We start from the raw sequence: 6,417 nt of genomic DNA, 5'->3' as shown, positions 1-6,417 counted from the left end.
TTTCTTTGTTTCTTTCATATAAATTTTCTTCTCTTTTCTTTTTCTTTTTCAGAACCGGGGATTGAACTCAGGCCCTTGAGCTTGCCAGACAAGCACTTATTCTACTGAGCCATCTCCCCGGCCCATAAATTTTTTTAAAAAGACAATCAATTTGAAAGTATCTTGTACATTTGGGAAGTTAAGTGTTCTGCAGTCAGGGGAGGAAGCGGAGGGGTGGCCAGACTGGACTCGGCAGCACCCAGCAGCCTGAGCTCTTTTTGTCCACGTTAGCTGGTGAAAACTTCGCTCTTGTTTTCATGGTTGCTCCCCACAAGCCTGTCTTCTGTGTCTCAGAACCTGGCCTCACATTGGCTTAATCTGCTTTGAATGTTCCAATGGAATTTTTACCCTCCTGGATATCTACTTGAATCTGTCTTATAGATTCAATTTATTTCCTATGATAAATACTCATGGTTTCCATAATTGTCTTAAGATCCTCAATTTTTTTTTTTGTCTGTATCTGCTCTAGATTCAGTAAGCATGGTTTTCATTGTGGACACCATCTGTTCAGATATCTGAGAAATTACTTCTGACCTTACTTTTTCTAGAGTTTCACTCAATTACTTTGTTGTTACTTCAGGAAGGAGAGGTGGGTGGCTTTTGCCTTGTTTCACCTCTTTGCCCCTTTGGTTTGCCTGTGGTGAACTTAAGTCTGAAGCCGCATGGTGTTTAAGTGTCTTCTTATTTTTTAAATTTTTCTTACAGGTCAGTTCCTGGGATGAAGCTTGTACATACCTGTGGTGGGATGCTTTATTGCTAGTATGTAGAACTCTTAGGAAATGGCTACTACTCTGAGTTTTCAGTTTTTGGATTTTGAGTTTGTTGCAAGTTCCTACCTCTTCAATTTATTGAGGATTAGAAGTTGCTGCCTCTTTGGCCCAGTCCTTCATTCTTTGGCACTGTGCCACAGTATTTTCTGTGGTACTTCGTCAATCTCATTCTTGAAATACCAGGAAGAACAACTGTTTAGAACAAGTATGCCACTTTTGGCTATAGAGCTTCCAATGAAAATAGCATCAAACACAGCCTAGATAATGCCAAACTGAGGTCTGGGATATAGCTCAGTGGCATAGTGCCTGCCGGACAAGAGCAAGATCCTCAGTTCAATTCCCAGTACCTCCCACTTCTCACCAAAATAATAAATAAATAAAATGACAAACTGAGCCAACCATTTAACCATATGAACTAGACTTGCGATTATACAACAAAATCTAAAACAAACCAGAAAGTTGTATGCAGTATACAAGTACTATTTTTCCTTTAAGGGTTAAAATTTAAAAGGGGCTATGGAGAAAATAGAAAAGTTGAAGGAGAGGAAGAAATTAAAGGTAAGGCTGAGGGACAAAGAGGGAGCATACTAACTTTGGGAAACTGGTTCAGAAGACTGGAGGGAAAGAGACAAGGAAGAGATAAAAAGAGAGAGGAGAGATCTAGTTCTAGGTTTGTCTCTGCTGACACTAGCAGATAAGGTGTGGAGACAGAGTCACAATCCATGTTGATTTATCCCAGTAAGGCAGGAGTAGCTTTGGTGGGGGTACAAATTGGAATAGTTTTGTTTTATTTATTTATGTATTTTGTACAGAGTCTCACTACACAGCTCAGACTTGTAGTGATCTTCGTGTTTTCAACCTCCTCGGGGCTGGGAGCCTGTACCTTCTGGCTGAGACCTGACTCATTTGGCCTGCAGCCACCAGTGTGCCTTCTGTGGGACTGAGCCCCGCTGGGAACTGCTAGACAGAGCTGGCAGCTGCTCTGACTGCTGAGCTCAACCAGCTCGTCTCCAAAATGGTTCCTAGTCCATGATGGTGAGGCCATTGATTCACAAGACTGCTATGGACCTGTGGAAAATAGAATGGATACAGGGCTGGGTGGATGCTGCAATGTTTATTGTTCTTTCCAAGATTCATCTCTTTTTCTTAAAATAAGCAGTTTTCAAATTGTTGCAAGCTTCGATCCCTTTCCAGAGTTCTCCAAATATTTTATTCTTTGACAATTTTTGATGGTTTCCACATTACTTTTGTGAAGAAGTGGTTTTTCAGAGTTTCTTCCTTGGCCATTCCAGAAGTGTTCTCCCAATAAAAAATTCAAAAACCTAAAAAAAAATGGTTCCTGGCCAGTCACTCTCTTGCATGGGTGGACTGAGTCCTCAGCACTCACAGCCAGTGAATGCTATCCTTCACACCTGCTGCTCCCGGGTACTTCTGCATGTCTCTATAGAGGACTCTGGGGTTATCAGCACTCACCCTGTTTCCAAAGATCTGAACATCTCCTCTCACATGGCGGGTCTCAACTTAGGGGGAACATGATGCCAGGTACCTGCTTCTTCTTCATTGAATTCTGGGTCTTTACTCTCTTTATGGGATTACCTTCATGCCTCCCATCCTTCCTGGGTTCAGGGGACCCACTTCCCTCCTTTGTCTTCCACTTGTTGTTACATTCTAACATGTGGATGGCTACTCTCAGAGAGGCTCTTTCTCAGCCACTTACTGCTCTATTATCTTCAAAAATTTCTATTAATTTACTTTCATGAAAACATTAAAATATCTACATTTGCTCTTTACATTTGATTTCTCCAGAAATAAAAATATATTTTATGTCAATATATTTGTGTATGACATAATAATATTTATCTCTTGATGGCATGCCATATTTATAAATGCTGCTTATAGAGGTAGCCAAGGAAGGTATTTAGTGCAGAGTCTATAAGGTCTCACTGCACAGATTGGACTTATTGTGGTCCCTCCTGTTTTCAGCTTCCCAAGTGCTGGAATTACAGGTATGCACCACCACACCCAATCTCAATAGCTGTCTCAGTGCTCCCTAGGGGCGTGGCAGGCACAGCATGCCACAATCGAACACTGGTCGCTGTGTTCTGCCTAACCAGGTGCTTTAGTCCGCTGAGCTATCTGGCTGGCCCAATTTCACTTTTTGAAACATCTCCATACTAATTTTCACAGTGGCTGTATGGCTTACATTTATACCCAAAACATAAAAGGTTACCCTTTGACCCATAGCCTCTCCATCATTCTTGTTCTTTGAATTACTGATAATGGCTGTTTCTGCGGCAGTAATATGGAATCCGAGAGTTGTTTGGATGTGAATTCCTTTAATGGTCAAGATTTTGAACATTTTTCATGTACTTATTGGCTATATGAATCTCTTTTTAGAGAAGACAAGACCAGAAACCAGAAAGATCATAAATGGGACTAATGTTACTCTCTTCGATTTGTTAATGCTCTTATCTAGATGAAACACTGACCAAAAGGAGAAGTACTAAACAAACCAGAGAAGAACGTAAATTTTAACTGAGTTCTGCACTCCAACAGAATAAAAAGTAGCAAAGATAAGGTAATTATGTTATGTGTAATGTAATCAGTCTTACATCTTCAGAAAATATTGGCCTGAGAAATCACAGTCAGTGGTCTATGAACTGATTATATATTTTCAAGAGACCAGTGGGAGCCCATATGTTTTATCTCATGTGCAGCTGAAGGAGTGTTCTCATGACTGGAGAGGCAGAAAGGATGCCCTTCGTAATTTGTAATCATTTTACAATTTAGAACTCACTGTCTTTGAAAGCTTATGAAGGAAAGGCTGGGTTCCCAGGTGTAGGCCTTATTGGAAAGTAATGGGAAAAGTTAGGATGTGAGCCTTTTGTTTTAAGTATGTTACTGTGCGTGCTCCCTAGGAAGAGTGCACTGGGACCTTGGCTCCTTACAATTACTGTATTTTCTTGTGGACACCAGGAGATCTGCAAGGTTCTGCTTCACTCTTTTGCCATGATATCTCTCATTACAGGCCCAGAAGCAGTGGAGCCAATGACCATGGGCAAAATATTTGAATGTGTGGGATATGAGTTCTGTTTTCAGAAAAGCTTTCTGTCTCTCAGGAAAGTAGGAGTATGGTCTAGAAGGTGCCACTATTGGATCTTCACCCATGCCTAATGAAAGGTAAGTGTTACATATTGTTTACCTGGTTCCATGGTATATCAGTTAGATATACCAGAGGAACAGCTTTAGCATTTTATGTAATGTATGAATAATAGAGTAACCTTCAATGGCCACCTGAGGAGTTAGGGGTGAAAGTCTACAAAATGATCATGTGTGGCTGGAGAGCTGGAGGGTTCAGTTGAAAAATAAAAAGTTGAAGTACATTGTGGAGTCCAGTAAGTTTCCATGTTGGAAAATGGAAGGGTTTGTGCTGGAAGGTTTTGAGGTCTTTCCAAGAAATATGAAAGAACTGGAGACAAACATTCCAAATCAATAATGAAGACTGGATCACCTTTAAAAAAGCAAAGTGAAGACTTCTGTATCAATTTAGGGTTTTACTACAGGAATAGATATAACACAAAGTAACAAATGTATAAGAAATTACAAGATTGGCTAGTAATGGTCAGCCACAGGGATGAATGAAGAGCTTGCAGAGGGCATCTGCACAGTAGAGACTGAAGGATTTAGTACAAAGTCTGGAGCTCACTGTAGTGTTTTATGCAAGTATGTGTCAGGAGGCCAATGGGGCTGAATCAGAAGGTTAATGAGCCTATACTGGAAGGTCCAAGATCAAAGCCAAGAGTCTATGCTAGGAGCCAAAAGATGATGTCAAAGTTGAAGGCGAAGACTGGAGCTCCTGCAAAGAAATGGAACCCTCAATCCTTTCTTTTCATTTTATATTCTTTAAGTGATGAGTCACCCTAGGGCAGCTCTGCTAGACCCTAGGGTGTGGAAGTGATGAGTCAATTTAGTTAAGCTTCTGAACCTCTCAAATTGGCACAGTTGATCAACCACTACACCTTCCTTCTTCTTTCCCTTTTTATTCCTTCAAGTCTACAAGCCCATTGGTTAGTGGCACCTACATCCAGCATTGGTCTTCCCTCCTCAGTTTTTGGGATGCATGACAGTCATTCACAGACACAGACAGAACTGTGATCTACTAATATGATAGGCATTTCTTAATCTATTTAGGTTGACATATCATAATTAAGAATCACACATGGGGAGGTTAGGTAAGCAGGTGACTGATTGGGTCTGATTCTTCTTTTTCCTAGAGATATAGTTACAACTGCAGCCAGAGGAATCAGAATTGGCCTTGTGGAGCCCTCAGAGACTTTGTTTCTCATCAAGAGGGCCTCTGGTTACTCAGTATCAGTGTTAACTACTGAAAATGGACCTATCATCCCCCAGAAAGTGACTGGAGTGGATGGAGTACAGAAGATATGGTAATATTAAGTCCAACTTTTCCCTCAAAAATCCTATCTCCATCTCTCAGAACTAGTTCACCATGAGAGAGCTCTATGATCTATGGTCACTGAGGATACAGTCCAAGAGCACTGCACACTGGGCTGTCAGTGTAAGTCCAGACAGCTGCAGAATTATAGCCCCACATCAGGATGTCCCTGATGGAATATGGAGAAGTGAAATTTTCACAGTGGGCAGAACTTCGGGAAGTTCACTTGGAAGTACATTTTGCCTGGAGGAAAACATGGTCAGATGTGTGACTTTATACTGATTCATGGGCTACACCCAATGGTTTCACTGGATGATCAGGGAATTTGAAGAATAATTGTTGACAAAGATATTTAGTGTAAGGCATGTGGATTGACCTCTCTCTATTGTCAAAAGATATTTGTATCCCATATAAAGACTCACCAAGAGGACTTTAAATACTCAGTAAAAATGGACTTTAATAATCAGGGGGCAGAACAAGGTCTGTCTGTCTGACTGTCTATCTATCTATCTATCTATCTATCTATCTATCTACCTATCTATCTTCTATCTATCTATATTTTTGTCTCCATATAAGTTTCTGTGTTCATGCAATAATAACTTGCTACACTAGAAAGAAAGCTGTGAATCTTAAGAACTTAGATGCTTTGGAATATATACATATCACAATTGTCACTGTCATAAGAAATTAATATGCTTAAGAGACCCCACCCACTGACTCTCTGCCACTGAGCAAGCCTTGATGAGCTATGCTGAGCTACATTGGAAGGGAGAGACCTTGACAACTATGCCCTTTACAATCCAGGGAGCCTGGGTGAGCCTGTGAGGGAGGGAAGAGACCCTGGCCACTGCCCCTCAATCATCAAGAGGGACTTGTTGAGCTGTGCTGAGCTAAGAGGGAAAAGGAAGAACTTGCTAACCAACTAGCACCATTGAGGAAGACTTGGTGAGCCATGAGGAGCTACAGGAGGGTAGAGACCCTACACACTGGTCCTTTGCTATCATGGAAGCTTTGGTGAGCTGCGCTGAGCCACAAGAGAGGGCATAGACTCTACTAAGATTGCTCATTTGCAATCACAGGAGCTACTGTCTAGAGGAATTCAGGTGCATGTATCTTAACCCTACACCACGGGATGGGATAAGGTGTGTTTTTTTT

At 41.2% G+C, this 6,417-nt stretch overlaps 1 pseudogene; it reads left to right on the top strand.

The window, feature by feature from the left end:
• The window catches only part of LOC101580047, a 6,309-nt pseudogene extending 1,051 nt beyond the window's left edge, over positions 1-5,258 (top strand).
• The last annotated feature ends 1,159 nt before the right edge of the window (positions 5,259-6,417 follow it).

The sequence above is a fragment of the Octodon degus genome, unplaced genomic scaffold, assembly GCF_000260255.1.
Source record: "Octodon degus isolate 3935 unplaced genomic scaffold, OctDeg1.0 scaffold00204, whole genome shotgun sequence".
Classification (NCBI taxonomy): Eukaryota; Metazoa; Chordata; class Mammalia; order Rodentia; family Octodontidae; genus Octodon; species Octodon degus.
The sequence above is the reverse complement of the archived record's forward strand: the minus strand, read 5'-3'. Positions and strand labels throughout refer to the sequence as shown.